The 22,335-nt window shown below is 37.9% G+C and overlaps 1 protein-coding gene and 1 long non-coding RNA gene across 3 annotated transcripts in view; one reads left to right on the forward strand and one right to left on the reverse strand.

Moving 5' to 3' along the window:
- LOC140164477 (Na(+)/citrate cotransporter-like) overlaps positions 1–22,335 on the reverse strand; it is a 99,822-nt gene that overhangs the window by 34,744 nt on the left and 42,743 nt on the right. The window lies entirely within an intron of this gene.
- On the forward strand, positions 4,650–11,214 carry LOC140164478 (uncharacterized). Its single transcript, XR_011860533.1, has 3 exons — positions 4,650–4,759; positions 7,548–7,622; positions 11,109–11,214. It is a non-coding gene; the product is annotated as an uncharacterized lncRNA (long non-coding RNA).

The following is a 22,335-nucleotide window of genomic DNA, read 5'->3' on the forward strand; positions in this document are numbered from 1 at the left end:
CTGGCTGTGTCTGAAATGCCTAATGCCAAAAAGATGGATTTTTGAATTTTGTTGGAAATATGCTAATTAACCATGTCCACCTCATTAATATTTATACATGCTAATTAGCCACATGTGACTTGTTCCTGGTTTTGTCAGAACGGGTCAAATGTATGCTAATTAGACACACCCCCTAACATTTTCAAGTATTAACATTTATAAACATCCTTAAATATTAATGCTGGTAAAATATGACTCAAAATGGCAACATTTCCAGTTGACCTTTCAAAATGGTGGTATTTCTGGCTGTCCTTTGACCACTTCTGGTTGACCTTTGACCCGCACTATAACAAAACCAGGAACAAGTTGCATTTTTGAAATGTCATGATTTGAATAAAAATGTAAGCACTAGACAATAAGCTTTAAAATGACACCAAAATTATATAAATAGCATCAATACTTTTCAAGATATGGATAATTTTGTAAATGATACCTTGATATTTTGCCAAATTGCTATTCTGAGTAATGGGCCAATTAGTTTCCTGCCTTACACAGGATTGAATAGGGATTACCATAGTTCAACTGATAATTATTGATTAAATAAACCTCTGTGTAATATGTACTTTCAAGGATTTGAAAGTCCACTTAGTGCCACAGTCAAATACCATAAAATTAAGAATTTCAAAATTTGATTTTAATTTTATGGGAATGTCATCTTTAAAGGCCTATAACTCAAAAACATGTCTGGTGACTTGTTCCGGGTTTTATTGGAGCTGGTCACATATAACTTTAGCAAAGTGAAAACTTTGGTCCAATTACCGCATACAAAAAGGAGAAGGGTTATGTTACATATGATTGTATCAAATCTGTTTTGCTAGTCTTCTAATCTTACCATGTAAACTCAATGAACAATATTGTTTCACAGAGATGAATTACATTTCCCAATTGTAATCTGTGCAGATGTTATCATAAACCCTGGAATGATTCCAGTGTTTATTATGCTTTTTGAAGCATAATAAACCCTGGAATTATTCCAGGGTATATGATAAAAAGTTAGTGAAAGATGGAACTTATGAAACTGTGTGTTTAAAGGTATATTCAGAAATTTTCTGTATATAATATTTGTGGTTTTTTGGGGGAGGGAGGGGGAATTTAGTTGGGCCTGCCTCCCCAACATGGACTTGCCCCCGACAAAAATCCCAGCTACAACACTGTCAATAACCCGCTCCTAAAGTGTAAATTGCTGTACTCGGTGTCTACTGTTAGTACTATATGCTGAAATTGATGGCGACGGTTCGCTATCTCTAAGGACCGCTATCTCTAAGGTTCGCTATCCTACGGGTTCGTTATCACTAATTACGAAAAAGGTCCACTATACCTAAGGTTCGATATCACTAATTTTTAATAAGGTTCCATATTTCTAAGGTTCGATATCACTAATTTTAAATAAGGTTCGCTATCTCTAATTTTAAATAAGGTCCGCTATCACTAATTTATTGAAGGTTCGCTATCTCTAAGGTTCGCTATCACTAATTTAAAATAAGGTCCGCTATCTCTAATTTTAACAATCCCGGTATCCCTAAGGTTCGCTATCTCTAATTTTAAATAAGGTCCGCTATCTCTAAGGTTCGCTATCTCTAAGGTTCACTATCTCTAAGGTTCGCTATCGCTAATTTCAAATAAGGTTCGCTATCTCTAATTTTAAATAAGGTTCACTATCTCTAATTTTAAATAAGGTTTGCTATCTCTAATTTAAATAAGGTTCGCTATAGCTGTCCTTATTCAAAATTAGAGATAGCGGGCCTTATTTGAAATTAGAGATAGCGGACCTTGTTTAAAATTAGAGATAGTGGACCTAATTTAAGATTAGTGATAACGAACCTTAGGTATAGCAAACCTTAATCGAAATTAGTGATAGCGAACCTTAGAGATAGCAAACCTTAATTAAATAGGGATAGCGAACCTTAAACAAAATTAGTGATATCGAACCTTAGGTATAGCGGACCTTTATTGCAATTAGTGATAGCGAACCTTAGAGATAGCGAACCTTCAATAAATTAGTGATAGCGGACCTTTTTCAAAATTAGTGATAGCGAACCTTATTTTAAATTAGTGATAGCGAACCTTATTTAAAATTAGTGATATCGAACCTTAGAACTAGCGAACCTTATTCCAAATTAGCGATATCGAACCTTAGAAGTAGCGGACCTTTTTTTAGGTATAGCGAACCCTTTTCTCTATTAGAGATAGCGGGATTCGGATCTCCATAAACTTTACACGTTAGTGATAGCGAACCTTAGAGATAGCGAACCTTAGAGATAGCGGTCCTTAGAGATAGCGGGATGTTACCAAATTGACAGCCTTGTTGTATGATAAGAAAAAAACCATAATATAATAAAAGTATGGATATACTTTATTCTATCTTCATTTTGATGTCCGATTTTGTCTTTTTAATAATACTTTCAAAATCGTCATTTTCCCTCCAGTAGCACATCTGCTTGTTCCAAAAATGAAAAAAAAAATCTGAATTTTGATGGATTTGAGAGTGTTCTAATTCATCAAATTGCGGAATATGCCTTTTAATTCATGTTGCTTATATTGTAGTGCTAAAAAGCCACATTCTAACAATATGGAATTATCTTCCAAATAGTTTGGCTTTCGAAAGAGCTATTTAAGTATTAATTATGTTTTCAGGTGGTTGTTTCAGGTGTAATATTTGCTTCTTTATGTGTTTTTCATTTAATTGCCATCACACATTACGTAATCTTTTAGCAACATTTTCTATTATATGTGACACGATTTGGTCTATGGAGGCCAAAGGAGGCATTTTTGACAATTGAGTTACTATAATTATTACCTTATACAAACATTAAGCTATCATATACTGAAAACACCAAAGGTCTAGCGTACTTGGTTCTTCTATTTTCTTATGTATTTTATTGTTTTTTTAGTCCATTTTTTTGCCTTTATTTCAATTACAAATTTGCCACATTTGGCCTCTGTGGACCAGAGCGTGTCACATATAATAGATGTCTATGTAGATATATATGATAAGCCAATGGGTTTTCCAATTGAAATCCTTACACCCCCTATGGAAGACATGAACTTAATCTCTCTATTTGAATTTAACACTCCCTGTGTGGGAGATTAAGATCATGTCTTCCATAGGGGGCATATGGATTTTAACAGGAATAGCCCAATATCATGTGAAAGTTCCATCCCACCAGATCACTGTCTATTAAAGCCATATTATAACATTTGCTGAGGAAGACGCCCTCACTGAATTTTTAAAATTCCTTTTTTACACGATTAAATTTTTTTTACTCTGCAAAAATCAAGACTCTAGGTGCTGTAGTTTTGTCAAAATCCGAGATTTTGAATAAAACGCCGAACCGGGCGCTTTATTATTACGATGGAATTATTAGTCGAACGCATACACGATGTTCATAACTACACGGCAAAGGGTCGTACCACAACATGACCGAAGGAGTGGTACGTATTGGCGACATGTACGCTGGTAGTAAATTCCAATTTTCTTTGCTTTGCCGTTGTTGTTCGGCTCAAAAATAAAAGGGGATATATCTGACAGTAAAGCTGAATTTATACTCGATCGCCGAGCGATGCGATTAATCGCTTTTGAAAAAGCGATTTGAAATCGCCGAATTTTGCGATGCATCGCCCGTCGCTTTTGCATTTATACTTATCACTGCGATAGCGATTGCAGACGACAAATAAAATATTCTAAATGCCACAAAATACATTTTTAAAACATCAGTTGCTGTCAATAATTATTGCTTTGAATTAATTCATCACCAAAAGTTAAAAATCGAGAAAGGTAAATTAATTAGCAAAATAATAGATCCAGTTGGTTGTATATGATTGGTTGACGCATTTACGTGTCAAGCGATATCGCTGGGAAGTTGAGATTTCTTCAACTTGCAAAAGCGACGTCGTTTTTGCCTCCGCGATTTGAATCGATTGATCGGCTTGACGCTCTGGAAATGTAAGTAAACATTGAGCATGCGTGAAAATCGCTTTTCTGCAAAAGCGATCGAGTATAAATTCAGCTTTAAAGCTAACATTTTATGGCAAAGAGATGCTAATCTATTTTGTTTGAAAATGTTATAATATTGCTTTAATCAAAAACTGTCACTGGGCTATTCCAGATGAAATCCATACACCCCCTATGGAAGACATGAACTTAAATCTCTCATATAAGGGGTGTAGATTTCAAATGGAGTCACCCATTCAGGTAACCCTATTTGAATGTGACACTCCCTGTGTAGAAGATTACAATCATGTCTTCAATAGAAGGTACACAGATTTCAACTGGAATAGTCCAATATGCTAATATCATTTTTTGAAAGTTCCATCCCATCACCAGATCACCGGCTATTAATCAAATAACTGTCATTCTAAAGGGTGTAACTTTCACGCAACAGATTGTGGTGCCACTGGAATAGTAGATCAGATTACCTATAAATACTGACATTGGTAGGTGCGTGATCAGTCACACCTCGCCTCTTCATAAAGACAAGATACCTGTTCTCTACTCATCACTCATTGTGTGGATTTGGGTATTATTCAGTATTAAAGTGCTATCAAAGCGACAATTTCAGAAAAGCAACCTAACTTTTCAAACGCGTCCATCTCTGTGGAGGATCCTTGCCATAGCAAAGCGATAAGTTAAGAATCTTAACTTTTTGGTATTTATTTTGGATCTGTGCCTATCCTTTTGGAGGATCCAAGCCATATCCAGTCATCTACAGCATCCAATTTGGTAAGTACATTGTTTAATATTTTGCTTGAATCGGCTTGCTTTATCTCTATTTCTTTCCGTATAATCAGAACCGACAGAGAATACAACATTTATGTTAATTTAGATGAACATTCATGATTTTTAATGGAGCATTTTATGTAAACACAACATATAGTGTGAATTAAGCATAATTACAATACTTAGTATAAGCATTTACTCATTTCTTATAATAAAACATTTCTTGTGGTGGTATAATGCAGTATTTTATGTGCAGGTCTAAAACTATCTATATGCCTTAAATTTTAGCTTAATCTTTAAAATTATGAAGCAAAGACCAAAAAATGTTAAGTCTTTTGGAAAACTTCATGTATATCATTTTGATATGTACTTCAAAGACTGCTAAATGTAAAAAATGTAAATTTTTAATAATTTGCCATAAAATTTGTATTATATCGCTAATTTCAAAGTACTATTTGCTATAATCAGGACATTCCTCGTAGTCAGAATGCAATTTGGTGTGTCTATAGTGTGCTTTTAGGTCCCACAAAAATACTGTTGCAAGGTGGGTGAGTTAAGTATTATTGTGATCAGTGGCGGCGCTACGGGTGGTGTGGGGCAAGAATATGGGGCACTTTTGAGGCAAAACTCCGAAAATTATGTCTGCAAATTTGATCGGTTGGGGCAATTCTGAGAGTTCTTATGAGAACACATTCAAATTATCTCCAAAATGGGTTGGGAGCAGGGTTCAATTTACTTTTTTTGCACAGCAGTTTTAAGCGAAAACATTATTTAGGTCCCGATTTAGGTGATGTTCTTATGATATTAGCATACATGTATGTTTACATTGTAAATTGGTATTATGAAGTGAATTAACAATTTTGATTTTGGATTTTAACTTTTGAAAATTTCCAAATTTCTACTTTTAAATAATGACCTGTTACTGTGCAATATAGCTTGTTGGGGTGTGTAAATATTTCCGTAATTAATATATGACTATAATATGTAGATATGTATTCTAAATTATAATGTTATTTCTAAAATGTATGCAATTGTCTGCAATTTGTATTATGAAATTAGTTTAAATTTTAATTTTTTAATGTTATGCTAAATTTTACTATTTAGGACACAGGTTTATGACTCATATTGATAAGAAAATTATTTTTTTTTGGTATTTTTATATTTATGCTGGCATGGCATTAACATTCTAAATTTTTACCTGATATTTTACCATTGTTGCTAGGCCATATCGAAGAACAGAGAGAAAATTATATTTCTGTTGGCATATGGGGGTAAAGGGTAGGGATGAGGTAATGGTAGGGGTGGGTTTGGGAATGGGTGGGGTAAGGGTGAGATGGGATAGTGGTGGGTTAGGTGTAGTGTTGGTGTAGTGTAGGGTGAGGTTAGTGGTGGTGTAGTGGTTGGTTAGGTGGGGTGGGGTGGGTGTTGTTTTTTTTTGGTTTTTATATTTTTTTGTTTGTAATTTTTGATGTTGTAATTCTTCAGGGTTAGATGCAGTGTGGGTGTAGTATAGGGTGAGGTTAATGGTGGGGTGGGTGTTGTGGCCGGGTGTAAATGTTTTTTGGGTTTGGTTTTTTTTTGGTTTTTTTTTTTTTAATTTTTGTTGTTGTTGCAATTCTTCAGCATTTTAATCATCCAGTGTCCACAAAATGCAAAGAATGTTATCTTTTACCATGCAAATAATATAAACTACGCAAAAAAAGTTTCTTTATGGTTAGGAAATTTACCCACCAGAGTTTTTCGGAACTAGAGATGATGGCCAGATGAAGGGGACTACCTGTACATGTATAGACCCCTGACGTCACGCACAGGTCTATTAGATCTGTCAATTAAATGCACTTTTTGGCACAGATCTATGCTGTTTCAGATATTTATCAGCGTTTCCAACCCTTTTGAAACCATTCTAAGGCATTCCATGCGCTACAGTGTCAAAATTGCGGCTACATCATAGATATCTCGGGCATCTCAGATCATTACTTGGTTTTGCATATGAAAGTAATTGAGGTGTACTTTCGTCGTGTGCTAAATAATCACATGCGGTGGATTGTCCTGCGCATTTTGACACCTCAATCATTACCCTACAACACTCCTGACAAAAGATATGAATATTTAAGAACCAAGAGGTTGACAGATAAAAATGGCAAAGACGCCTATTCAATGGTTTTAGAGTTGACTCACTGATCCAAGACGGTTTCATTATTCCTGCCATTTCAATTTAAATTTAAAGCATTTTCCTTGATGCATGTTGCATAATCCTTTGCTTATTGTGCAGATAAATGAACAAAGACAAAGGTGAGCGGGTACTAAGACATTAACGTTTTGAATAGTGGGTAAATTTCCTAACCATAAAGAAACTTTTTTTGTTCTTTTATGCTGAAAACTTGAATGGGCCTTTTTGCAATTTTTATTTTTTGACCTTGTGTTACTTAAACATTCACATCTTTTCTCAGGAGTGTCATAGGGTAGTGATTGAGGTGTCAAAATGCGCAGGACAATCTCCTGCATGCGATTATTTAGCAAACGTACAAAATTAGCCGCTAGATTTTAATAATGGGTAAATTTCCTAACCATAAAAAAAAAATTCCGTAGTGTATACATCTATATACCAACCACCAACCACCAAACTCTATGCATTTACACAGAGCAAAATTTGCAAACAATCTATTTTTGGCAGAAACCGGCAGTTAATCATGTTAATGTCCTGTATGTAGAACCTTTTTTCTATGAGTGTACCCCTTGGAATGAGCAGGCTGGCTATGCACATGAATAAACCCTTTTTTCTCTCTCACAGGGAAGACATTGAGATCACAATATCCGAAGAGTTGAGACTTGAACTTGGTGGACAACTGGCGAAAGATTGGTTTTGGTGAGTACAAATAAAAAATTGGTAAAAAATATCTTACTCTTCCCATAATGCCATGATTTGCTATTCAGTGCAACATGGGTTGATAGTGACAAAAACTACCATAACCCAATAAGTGCCCACCCAGTGAATTTTCAATATGTTAAAGGGTACCATTAATGTTGAAGTGACTATAGACGTTGATACAGTGAAATAGCTTGAGGATTTGAAGTCCTGTGTAAACTTGCAATACATTTACTGCATCAGAAAAGCTACTGGAACGTCTCGGGACCCTATTATAACGTAGGTAAATTTGTCTCTAATAAACGGCCCTTACAAAAAAATTCGATAAACCAGGTAAATAATAAGCGCCCACCCAAATTGACTTTGTAAAGCGCCCTGGGCACTTATTGGAATAAATACAGTACTTCAATTAATAGCTCATTCAGATCTTGTAATTGAGGCATGTCTTGTTGCTATCGAATAGCAAATAAAATCAGTACAGGGAAGAAATGCATTATGGGAAGTGTAAGATTTCTTCCCTGAGCAATGAGCATCACAAATAGAGATGCTCATTACTCAGAGATGATATCTTACACTTCCCATAATGCATTTCTTTTTTGATCAGTATCAGCTACTCATTTCAGTTAACTCATCTCATCTGTTGCCAAATAGTTTATTAAAAGTATACAATGTATTGTTGGTCGAAGCAGCCAAAAAAAATAGTTTGCAGCATCTTGTAAATCATAGTGAGCTTTAGCAAAAATTGCATTGCTCAATTTGTAGCGAGCGTGTAGAAGAATTCAAATATCACAGATATATTTTTGCAGGTCCTGTGGTTCTTGAGTTATGTTGTAAAGAGGGCTGAAACAACAACACTTTTGTAAAACGTACATAACTCATTAACAACAATAAATCAAGCAAGTTTTCAAAGTGTATGATTTGTAGAATGAACTTTAACAAAACAACAAAGTGTTATTTTTCAATAATTAAATATTGATTCAGATAATGAAAATCAATTTTTTTTTTTTGGCTGCTTTGACCAACAATACCTCGTATACCCATAAGGGAGCATCTTGGCTATATAATGATCAGAGATTTTCCATAGCCCGCAATAAATCACTTTTTGTTTTTCAAACATATTATATTATGTATCAAATGTCTTAATCCAGCTATATCCACCTATTCATATCATATCATGTTCCATGAAATGGAGAACACTTGCATATTGATCAGACCACTCAAGGCTTATTCAGACAGGAGCTTACCTCCATGTTAGCATAACACAGAGGTAGTGAAAGGCTGCTACTTGTCCACACTGTCCCTCCTCAGTCTTTAACTCTAAAATCTCCATGTTAGCTGCAGCCATCACTTCGTGTTTGTGTGGTACTACAGAGATTTCTTGGTGGTAAATATTTTTGGTAAAGCTTCATGTTTGTTAACACGATAGTTGTTCAGACAGGCGCTAACACTAAGCTACCTCAGAGATTAGCTTCATGTTAGCCTAACGTGAACTAAACTCTAAGCTCGTCTGAACAAGGCTTCATCCACCATTCCATCAATCATTCACAGCTTTATAACTTTGAGTTTATAAAACTTATTAATACAGTTATTAGCTCTGACCCATTTAAAGTCAAGCACATCAAATAAAAATACATGTACTCAGTGGAGTAGCAGGGGTAGGAGGGTCTGTGTCCCCTGTGGCATAGCCAGGATTTTAGTGTCAGGGTACAAAGCCAAATTTCCGTCCCCATTTGTCAATTTTGTTCCATTTAGTCATTTTAAAGATACTTTATGCTTTGCCTTCCCAATTTCATTCCTGAAAAATTTCTGGGGAGGGGGTGGTAATCATGATAGTACATTTTAAATATATTGTATTTGCTTGTCAGCTTTTTATCCCTTTGGTTGGAGGTGTTGCCTACCCCAGGGGAGACGCCCACACCTTGTGTGGTGGTAGGGTTAGGGTAGTTGGATAGGGTTTGAAGGCAGGGGGTAGGTAGGGTAGTGGGGTTAGGGGGTGGTGGGGTATAAGGATGGAGTAGGGTAGTGGGGTGGTAGAGGGTGGTGGAGGCAAGGGATATGGTGCGGTAAGGTAGGGCAGTGGGGGTAGGGTGGTGGGGTAAAGAGGTCAGGGTGTGATGGGGTAGGGTGGTGGGGTATGCGAGATGGCAACTTCAAAATGCGAGAAAAAAGCGAGATTTATGCCCAAAAATTGGCGAAAATCAGAAAAAGGTAAAAAATTGAGTGAGGGCAGTATTTCATTGACTCCATACCCTGAGTGATACCAAAACAAAGCATGGAAATTGCCGACCGGACTATCAAAAATACACAAAATCAGCTTAAAAGGTTTGAGTAGTAAATAAAGAATATTACTTGTGTTGTTGCTTAATGTGCCAGAAAATGGACCGTTTTTGTACATTCAGGCTGGAAAATCAGGTCAAACTTAAGCTTTTTTAGTTGCAATGGTTGTCGAATTCTGCAACCTTTCGCCACAGAAATAGATTTTCATGGTAGAAATGAATCTTTTAAAAGCGAGAAAAGCACTAAAAAGCGAGATTCACGGCGAGAAAAGCGAGATTGCGTTTTCTCTCTAAGCCTAGGTATAAGGGTGAGGGTAGGGTGGGGTAGGGTGATGGGGAAGTTGGACAGGGTGGTGGGGAAGTTGGGCAGGGGTAGATATGGTGGGGTAGGGAGGTGTTGGAGGTAGTGGGATGGGGTGGTAGGGGTATAGTAGGATCAGGGATGGCTATAAGGGTCGGTAGGGTGGTAGGGGTATTGGGATGGGATAGGGAGACAGGGGTATGGGGAGGTGTAATAGGGTAGAGTATGGTTGGGTGGAGTAGGCTGATTGGGGTATGTGCTAGAGGTAGGATGATGGGGATGGGTGGTAGGGGTAGTGGTGTCCTGGTGTGGTGGGTAGTGTGGTGTGTGTATAATAAGGGTAGTTGGATGGGGTAGGGTGGTGAGGGTAGTGGGATAAGGTGGGGTGGGTAGAGTGCTGGGGTAGTGGGGTAGAGTGGTAGTGTAGGTTGTGGAGTACGATGTGGTGAGAGTAGTGGGTAGGGTGTGGTAGGGTGTGGTAGGGTGGGGTAGAGTGTTGGGGTAGTTGGGTAAGTTGTGGTGGGGTGGGTGTTGCAGGGTGGGATCAATCACAAAAGAAGGGGATCACAAAAAAGGGCAAGACTAGTTGTTCAAGAACCACCTTGTTCTTTTAATGAGGGCTCCTACAACTGCCAAGTTTCGATATCACACTGACTCATTTAGTCATACAGACTCATTTCTTTTTAATCATAGATTTTTATTGACTAATCAGTGTGAGGGTGGATGTCAAGCTTAGTTAAGAAAACTGACAAGCAAAAAAATGTAGCACACCAATTTTAAAATACATTACTGCATTTTTGAGTAGTTCTCCTTTGTAAAAAACGCAATTGCACCCCCCCCTTCCTCCAACTGCACTAATTAATTATTTGGGTCATTAAGTTTGTGTTCCCTTTTTGTTTTCCTTAACAGCTGTATTGAGCCCATGTTTCCATGACTACAGGATACCAGACCTGACAGCAAGCACTGAAGCCTCCTGAGGTCAGCTTCTGAAGACAAGATATTTTCTTTCAATGTATCATTATTTGTAGAATAACATAACTCGTAAATAAGTTTATTAAGTTAATTCCGTTGATATTGTAGGTAGGCTTCATTTCTAATCTTACCTAGATTGATATAATTGGTAAACAACTGAGTAAATTCCTAGCAATACCAGATTTTATTTATTTTAATAATAGGAAAACTTATTCTTATAAAACCAGTTATTTACATAGGTGAAAGCATTGCTGAAATTGCTAGCTGAAATATCCCCTTCTTGCTCAGTCAGGTGGTTTTTTTTCCAAAGCTGTGCTCCTCCAATAAAGTGGGAACCACTGTTGCCAGATTCTGCAGCACTTTCAGCAAAGGATTATAAAGTTAACTTAATTTGTACATCCCAAATTTCTGTTCATTTTTTGTCATAATACTCTTTATTTAAATTAAGATGCTCCTCAACCCTCAGAAACGTAAGTTAGGAACATCAGTCCGAGAACCACTAATGTTTCACAAATGTGCCATTGTTGTAATCATTTTGATGACTTGCTTAACAAATGTCGATTGTACAGGACCGGCTCCTGACAATGAAAGTACAAATTCTCCTGAAAACATGGAAAAAGAATATACTACTGAAACTGAATTGATTACTGCCACTGCAGTAGATACAACAGACATTCCATATATGACTGAACAAGAACCAGATATTCACATCCCATCCTCCTCAAAACAACATGACAGAACCAAACCAACAAACTTGCCTTCATGGTATCATGTAACAGCTCAAACTACCACGATGAAGGAAACTACAACACTGCTTTCTACCATGACTACCCAGAGTGTAATATTGATCAATCTCTAGTACTTTCTACCAATCCCATTCAACTCCAAGCATTTACTGGTCCAAATGAATGCAACATGTCGGTTACTTCTAAAAGCAGAGCTCTTTCTGTCAAAATATTACAGTCAGGTCTTAATACTGTATTTTCTTATTTCTATATAGAAATGTTAGATGAAGCCCAATATTGCCAAGGTCGATATGCCTTAATATCAGATACCAATGTTCCTTGTATGATACTTATCAGAGGAAGCCAATTCATATTTCATTTTCAGAACACTGAGATATTACTTGAGATCAGTGCTGAAGATACAGAAATATCTTCTGAAAGTTCTTCTGAAAAAGAAGCTGCGTGTGATTTGACATTATATATCAATATTGTCTTACAAAATCAGGTTAAAAGGTGTGAATGTGGGTGCCCTCTGTCTTTATGTACATGTACACTGGGTTATAGAGAATGGCTGTATTCATGCAGTACAAACACCCCACATGAGAACAAGGCTGATTTTATAGTGTATTATCCAAATATTGATTCGCTTTCATTTGCTAACATTAGCTTACACATCATTCAACCATATGCATTTGCAGGTCTCAACATTTTGTTTTACTTAAACTTAGGTTACAACAACATTCAGATACTTCCTGTAAATCTGTTTCAGAACTTGACACAATTACAAATGCTTAACTTACGTTACAACAGTTTGACTGACTTGATGTCAGACATGTTCCACTCATTGGTTGAGTTGCAATTTCTTGATCTGAGCCACAATAACATTCACACACTAACAAGTGATGCGTTTGAATCACTTGATGAGTCTTGTAACCTTGACCTGAGTTGGAATGACCTGACCACACTACCACATGGGATATTCACATCACTACAGAGCATACAGGGCACCCTTGACCTGAGTGAGAATGACCTGATCACACTACCAGATGGGGTATTCACCTCACTACAGGACATACAGGGCACCCTTGACCTGAGTGAGAATGACCTGATCACACTACCAGATGGGGTATTCACCTCAATACAGATAATACAAGGGACCCTTGACATGAGTAAGAATGACCTACTCACATTACCAGATGGGGTATTCACCTCACTACAGGACATACAGGGCACCCTTGACCTGAGTGAGAATGACCTGATCACACTACCAGATGGGGTATTCACCTCAATACAGATAATACAAGGGACCCTTGACATGAGTAAGAATGACCTAGCCACACTACCAGATGGTATATTCACCTTACTACAGGACATACAGGGAACCCTTGACCTGAGTGAGAATGACCTGATCACACTACCAGATGGGGTATTCACCTCAATACAGATAATACAAGGGACCCTTGACATGAGTAAGAATGACCTACTCACATTACCAGATGGGGTATTCACCTCACTACAGGACATACAGGGCACCCTTGACCTGAGTGAGAATGACCTGATCACACTACCAGATGGGGTATTCACCTTACTACAGGACATACAGGGCACCCTTGACCTGAGTGAGAATGACCTGATCACACTACCAGATGGGGTATTCACCTCAATACAGATAATACAAGGGACCCTTGACATGAGTAAGAATGACCTACTCACATTACCAGATGGGGTATTCACCTCACTACAGGACATACAGGGCACCCTTGACATGAGTAAGAATGACCTACTCACATTACCAGATGGGATATTCACCTCACTACAGGACATACAGGGAACCCTTGACCTGAGTGAGAATGACCTGATCACACTACCAGATGGGGTATTCACCTCAATACAGATAATACAAGGGACCCTTGACATGAGTAAGAATGACCTAGCCACACTACCAGATGGTATATTCACCTTACTACAGGACATACAGGGAACCCTTGACCTGAGTCATAATGACCTGATCACACTACCAGATGGGGTATTCACCTCAATACAGATAATACAAGGGACCCTTGACATGAGTAAGAATGACCTAGCCACACTACCAGATGGTATATTCACCTTACTACAGGACATACAGGGAACCCTTTACCTGAGTAAGAATGACCTGACCACACTACCAGATGGGATATTCACCTTACTACAGGCCATACAGGGGACCCTTGACCTGAGTAAGAATGACCTGACCACACTACCAGATGGGATATTCACCTCACTACAGGACATACAAGGCACCCTTGACCTGAGTAAGAATGACCTGGCCAAACTACCAGATGGGATATTCACCTTACTACAGGACATACAGGGAACCCTTGACCTGAGTAAGAATGACCTGACCACACTACCAGATGGGATATTCACCTCACTACAGGACATACAAGGCACCCTTGACCTGAGTAAGAATGACCTGACCACACTACCAGATGGTATATTCACCTTACTACAGGACATACAGGGAACCCTTGACCTGAGTGAGAATGACCTGACCACACTACCAGATGGGATATTCACCTCACTACAGGACATACAAGGCACCCTTGACCTGAGTAAGAATGACCTGGCCAAACTACCAGATGGGATATTCACCTTACTACAGGACATACAGGGAACCCTTGACCTGAGTAGTAATGACCTGACCACATTACATGGGGTATTCACCTCACTACAGGCCATACAAGGGACCCTTCACCTGAAATGGAATGACCTGACCACACTACCAGATGGGATATTCACCTCACTACAGGACATACAAGGGATCCTTGACTTGAGTTATAATGGCCTGACCACATTACATGGGATATTCACCTCACTACAGGCCATACAAGGGACCCTTGACCTGAGTTGGAATTACCTGACCACACTACCAGATGAGATATTCACCTCACTACAGGACATACAGGGGACCATTGACCTGCGTAGGAATGACCTGACCACATTACATGGGATATTCATCTCACTGCATGACATACAAGGGACCCTTGACCTGAGTAGGAATGACCTGACCACATTACCAGATGGGATATTCACCTCACTGCATGACATACAAGGGACCCTTGACCTGAGTGAAAATGATCTGACCACATTACCAGATGGGTTATTCACCTCACTACAGGACATACAAGGGACCCTTGACCTGAGTGAAAATGATCTGACCACATTACCAGATGGGATATTCACCTCACTACAGGCCATACAAGGGACCCTTGACCTGAGTGAAAATGATCTGACCACATTACCATATGGTATATTCACCTCAATACAGGACATACAAGGGACCATTGACCTGAGTGGGAATGACCTGACCACATTACATGGGATATTCACCTCACTGCATGACATACAAGGAATCCTTGACCTGAGTGAAAATGACCTGACCATATTACCAGATGGGATATTCACCTCACTACAGGACATACAAGGGACCCTTGACCTGAGTGAAAATGACCTGACAACATTACATGGGATATTCACCTCACTACAGGCCATAAAGGGACCCTTGACCTGAGTGAAAATGACCTGACCACTCTACCAGATGGGATATTCACCTCACTACATGATATACAAGGGACCATTGACCTGAGTGGGAATGACCTGACCACATTACATGGGATATTCACCTCACTGCATGACATACAAGGGACCCTTGACCTGAGTGAAAATGACCTGACCACATTACCAGATGGGATATTCACCTCACTACAGGACATACAAGGGACCCTTGACCTGAGTGTGAATGACCTAACCACATTACATGGGATATTCACTTCACTGCATGACATACAAGGGACCCTTGACCTGAGTGAAAATGACCTGACCACATTACCAGGTGGGATATTCACCTCACTACAGGACATACAAGGGACCATTGACCTGAGTGGGAATGACCTGACCACATTACATGGGATATTCACCTCACTACATGCCATACAAGGGACCCTTGACCTGAGTGAAAATGACCTGACCACACTACTAGATGGGATATTCATCTCACTACAGGACATACAGGGAACCATTGACCTGAGCTCTAATGATCTAACTACACTACCAGATGGAATATTCGCCTCACTACAGGACATACAGGGAACCCTTGACCTGAGTTTTAGTGACCTGACCACACTACCAGATGGGATATTCACCTTCCTAGAGGACATACAAGGCACCCTTGACCTGAGTGGGAATGACCTGACCACATTACATGGGATATTCACCTCACTACAGGACATACAAGGGACACTTGACCTAAGTCATAATAACTTGTCAACAATGGCAAACAGCATATTCACCTCACTTAGGAAATTAGGACCGGTTGGGACCCTTGACCTGAGTCATAATGACCTGTCAACAATGGCAAAGGGAACATTCATCTCACTTACGGACATACCAGTAGCTAGGACTGTTGATCTGAGTCATAATAGCCTGACCACACTGCCAAATGGAATATTCACCTCATTAAGGTTAATAGGATATGTAGGGGCCCTTGACCTGAGTCAAAATAACTTGAACACACTACCAAATGGAACATTCAACTCACTTGAGTACTTAAGTGGAACTGTTGACCTGAGTCATAATAAGTTAACCTCGTTGCCAAATGGAACATTCAGCTCACTTAGGGGAATAGCATATAGAGGGGCCCTTGACCTGAGTCATAATAACTTGACCATACTACCAAATAGACTGTTCACCTCATTAAGGGAAATAGGATTTCAAGGGGCCCTTAACCTTTGTCATAATAACATAACATCATTGGCAGATAGAATATTCCCCTCGCTACAAGTCATTCATGGGACACTTAACCTGAGTCATATTGGCTTAACAACACTTTCAGGTGGCATATTCATCTCTTTAGAGAAAATTGAACCTGAGGGTACCCTTGACTTGAGTTACAATAATTTGATCACATTCCCAGATAAAATGTTCCCATCACTACTGCATATATCAGGGACCCTTGACTTGAGTCATAATAAGTTGACCAAGTTGCCAGATACAATATCACAAGAAAACATAACAGGATCACTTGACCTAAGTTATAATGATTTGGTTACACTGACATGGGAAACATTTTCCTCAATGCCATTACTATCATTCCTAGACCTGGGTCATAATAACTTGGAAACCTTAGCAGTTGACACTTTTAAGACATTTCACAAATTGCTATCACTCAACCTAGGAAGCAATTCCTTGAAAATAAATTCATCCATGGCTTTCCAGTTCCTCCATGCATTAAAAATGCTAGATTTAAGCCACAATGCAATTGACCAATTTCCACCAGATTTATTTCTGAGAACTACAAATTTGTTAGGGTTATATCTATTTGAAAACAGATTGGAGACAATTCCAATTGGTGCATTTACAAATCTAACCGAATTAAGATCTTTGAACATCAGTACAAATTTTCTTTCAACTCTTCCTTCATTTAGAGCCCAAGTGGAATTGCAAGTTTTAGATCTTGGTGATAACAGACTTGAAATGTTATCATTGGAAAATTTTTATGGACTGGACAATTTACAATCTTTAGTTTTGTCCAATAATCACATTTCAGAACTACCAAACTATGTATTTTATCATTTGCAAGGGCTAAAATTTCTAAACCTCTCACATAATGTCATACAACATATTGGTTTCAAGGCCATTCACTCAAAACTTGAAATTATTGACCTTAGTGGGAATGGCTTGTACCAAATAACTCACAAAACTTTCAAGACTTTAAACACTTCAACACTTTTGGTTTTGGTTGACAAATATTCAGCCTGTTGTTTCATTGATATTGTACAATGTGTATCCCGAGATCCCCGCCCAGAATATCTAACTTGCAAAAGAATGTTACCATATACTTTAATAAGAGTTTCAATATGGGTCATTGCATCATTTGCAATCATCTCCAATGGAATTGCTTGTTACTTACGCTTACATCAAAGACAAGCAAACAAAGTACAAACTTTGCTCATATCCCATCTATCATTGTCAGACTTCCTTATGGGTGTTAACATGATCATTTTAGTTATAGCAGATTTATACTATAAAGAGTTCTTTCCATCATATGCATTTTTGTGGCTTCAAGGGTTCACATGTAAACTAGCAGGTTTTTTGTCAATAATATCTAGTGAGGCATCTGTATTTTTTATCACCTTGATAAGCATTGATCGTGTACTTGCAGTAAAAAACCCATTTGGTAGCCAGCGATTAACAACTGAAATGGCTCGAATTTGTATTGTGCTTGTTTGGTTGATAGTCATAGCGATTAGTGTAATTTCAATTGGATTAACAAGTGAAAAAGGTGATACATTTAGCATTTCTGAAGTGTGCATTGGCATTCCAATAGTTCGTCGACACATAACCAAATTGGAGAATAATTATATACAAATTAACAGGACTGTTTTTCGAGCAAGAAAAGTGCTTCACTATGTTTTTTCTGCCCCCAGCATTGATTTTGCGGGTCCTAGTTTCCCAAGATATGGAAACGTAGATTTGAGTGTAAGTCAACAACAATATCAATTAAACATTACTCGTACCATTGCTAACACAACCGGCAGCCAAGTTTCCCCAATTGTTTCTATTGTGATATTTATCGGAGTTAACCTCTTATGTTTTATGGTAGTAGCAGCTTGTTATATAGAAATATTTAGAATTGCAAGACAAACCGCAAAAGGGGCAGCACGAATACAAAACCGTGACGAAGAATTACGCATGGCTAGAAAAATGTTTACACTGGTGTTTACTGACTTCTGTTGTTGGGTGCCTTTGTGCATAGCATGCATCCTTGCACAGTGTGGAGTCATTGTGATATCCCCAGAAATGTATGTATGGATAATAGGGTTCATACTACCTATCAATTCTTCAATAAATCCCATTTTGTATGTGATTTATGGAGAAATATCAGAATATTGGAAGAAAAGACGGGAAACTACAATCTCAACACAGCAGATTGAGTTGGAAAACAGATAGGTAAAAAGACTCACATTCATTACTAAAAATGGTACAAAAAGTAAACTGAGCTCAAAAAGAAATTCATAATTTTTCACAAGGTCATATCTTAAAATCCTGTAAATAAAAATGAACCAAAATTACAGACAGGGTTACTTCAATACTCTACTCTAAACACATGTCAGTAACCAAGCAGCTGTCCAACTGACACAACAGCAAAATGCACTGACACGAAACAGCTTCCTGGACCACATTCACAAGCGAATAATTGGCAACCAAGAAAAGAAATCTGTGAGAATGCTTACAAGATCTGTACACAGTTAATAATTTCCAAAGAGTAAGTGGAATAGTGTGGAAAAGGGCTGCTTATGCTTTCCACACACTTTCTTCAAGAAACAGGTCTTGTTCCCCATTATTCCACATACTCACAGATTTCTTCTGTTGGGTGCCAATTATTGAGCTGTGAAATGTGTTCCAGGAAGCTGTTCCATGTCAGTGCATTTTTCTATTGTGTCAGTTAGACAGCTGTTGTCCAACACATAAGTTTCCTTAATAAATAAACAAACAAATAAATATTTGGAAAGACAGAAAATTGGTGGATTTGTTGTATAGCTTTGTATAATAAACAAAATGTATTTTACTTGTATATTAAGATGTAAGTTATAGATGTATTTATATTAATTATATTTAAATAATGTTATTCATATCAGAGAAAAGAACCTGTAATATCAAACAGAGAATGTTGTGTTGTGTCATGCTTGTTGTTTATTTGTATCAACATAATGGTTTGTCTTATTTTTTGCTTTGTTTGGCTTTTTTCTGACAGCTCAAAAAACCCAACCAGTGCATACTAGGATGGCTTAATAACTGTTAGGGACTGTTCAATATTAACACCAGGCGGGTGGGAATTTCAATTTAAAAAATTGATATTTTTTATATTCCTTCTTGTTCCCCCCTTTTCTCTATACATTTAAAACTCCACATTCCCCCTAATGATTCAAGTAAAAAAAAAATTCAGATTCCCCCTCAGGACCCCGCAAAAAAACTTTTGGATTCCCCCTTAAAACTCCTAACTCCCCCAGATAGATATTGAAAAGTCCCTTGCAGGGTTGTGAGACAAACCTTTTTATGTGTGCTTAATTATGGGGAAAATAAGGGCGCGTTCTCACTATGCCTGTTTGATACCAGGACGTGGACTCGATCCTACATCGAGTCCACTTCCAAGCATAGTGAGAACGCGAAATAAGTGGTTTCGATCCTACATCCAGGATAGCATCGAGACCACCTCATTGAGGTAGTCTCGTACCTAGGACGTGGTATCAAACAGCATAGTGAGAACACGTTTACAAGTGGACTCGATCCACTTATACCGGAAATGTTGTATGCACAACCTTGATGGCCGTCATTGTACTATAGGCCTATACAATATATGTCTACATTATATAATTTTCCATGATACAATTTAAACATGCATTTTCAACTTAAAAATTCGTAGCTGGTATTATAGAACAAATTTATACATGCTTTATTTCATGTAATTTACAATCTTTATTTTTATGCGGGAAAGTCGAGGGCCTGTTGATATATACACGGACATTCGTTCGTTCGTTCGAGATGCTTGCCGTAGTTTGATGAGCAGCATGCTTCTCGTGCAGTGTGAAAACAACGGCATCGCGCCAAGATACAGATTTTATCCAGTTTCAGAATTAAACAAAACGACATTGGGCTTTACAGTATAATACAAAAGAATATTCAGGTGTAATATTCGTTTTTGAGGTGTACATTTTGCTAGACTGAGTTACCAATCAAAAATAGTATTTTTGATGGTGATTTAGAGGTTGTGTTGCGTGTGAATCGGCGTGCTTGACCAAAATCAGAAATAACAACCCGATGTATTTCTCTCATTTTACACGTATAGGCCTATATAAAATAACAGTTTTTAAAGCTGTTTATTTCAGATCTTTCCAAATACATGCATATATCACAAAATAACATATCCATAGATTGAAGGAATATATCAGGGGGCCTGGAAATAAAACATGATCTTTCCAAATTGATAGTCTAGTAAAGTTTGATTTGTGCTGTGAGTTCGGCTCAAAACATGCATTGGAACAGAATTCGTGACATCATGGTCATTGAAGCGCTTGATATTATAACATCCGGGTAAGTGGAGTCGATCCACATCACATTTTGGTGTTAGTGAGAATGCGAAATCAATGTGGACTCAGTCCACTTGTATGTGGGCTCAGACCTAGGTACGAGACCCCATGTCTGTAGTGAGAACACGACCTAATAGTGCAGGATTCTTTATTGCACAAAGGCAGGACCTTTTTTTTCAAAATGAATTCACTTGTAGTCCGGTAGATTATCGATTTTTGATAAATGAAAAATATGTTATTTAAGGGATCACTCCAGTAAATCAAGTTCCTATTCTTTTATGAGTTAAAAGGTACAGAAGAAATTGTCATTTTCTCATGGTTAAAATGTCATAGTGCATTCAAAAACACCATTTTGCCAAAAGTTTATGATATATTCTCCCTAGAACCAGGGGAGTTGAGCTGCTTGATTTTTCACAGTGTTGCATTGAACATGATGTAAACCATACCAAACTCTACAGCTCAGCGCCTCTATATGTTGTGACATCATTTGGTGCATGGAACCACAAAAACTTCTTTTTTTCAGTGCCTAAACCAAAAACCTTCCTAAAATGTCGAAATGTAATACCGTAAAACCTCGTCTACAACTTGTAGTACAAGCATATAGTGTGCTTCTGATGAAAACTAAATTAATCCAGCCGCCATTATGGAGTTTGAGCAAATAAATTACAGATCGATCCAAGTACATACAAACAAGTACTATTGTAAGACCAATCTATTGTATTGGCATATTCACGCTTGTTTCATATTAATTTAGCTTTCATCAAAAATGCTATAATATGCTTGTAGACGAGGTTTTACGGTATTTTGCTACATGCACGCCTTCTATTACATGTAGAAAGTGAACTATATATATTGACATAAAATCACTGTTTCTTCTCAAATGAACTTTAAGATTATGACACGATTATGATACATGAATGATGAGAGCGTCCACACGGTCAGCATCTCGTCATCGTGTCGTAATAAATTCACGCTCCGGTAATTACGAAGCCCATTGAGTAAACATAAATACAACAACAAAATGCGTACACACAGGTAATTTTCATCATTAATTACGACACGATCATGCTAGAAACCGGCCCAATGATGGAAATTTTCATCATTCGTGAATGATGACACCATTGTAGTATGCCGACGACATTGAGCGGACACACGGTACTAATATTATAATACGATTATGACACGATCGTAATCGACAGGAAAAAACACACTCGTGTGGACCGGGCCTAAGTTTGAAGACAATCCATATATCCTAAACTAACATGGTTAGCCCACTTTAATATGATCCTTTCAGCTGTATTCGTCAGCAAA

The sequence above is a fragment of the Amphiura filiformis genome, chromosome 11, assembly GCF_039555335.1.
Source record: "Amphiura filiformis chromosome 11, Afil_fr2py, whole genome shotgun sequence".
In the NCBI taxonomy this organism is placed as follows: Eukaryota; Metazoa; Echinodermata; class Ophiuroidea; order Amphilepidida; family Amphiuridae; genus Amphiura; species Amphiura filiformis.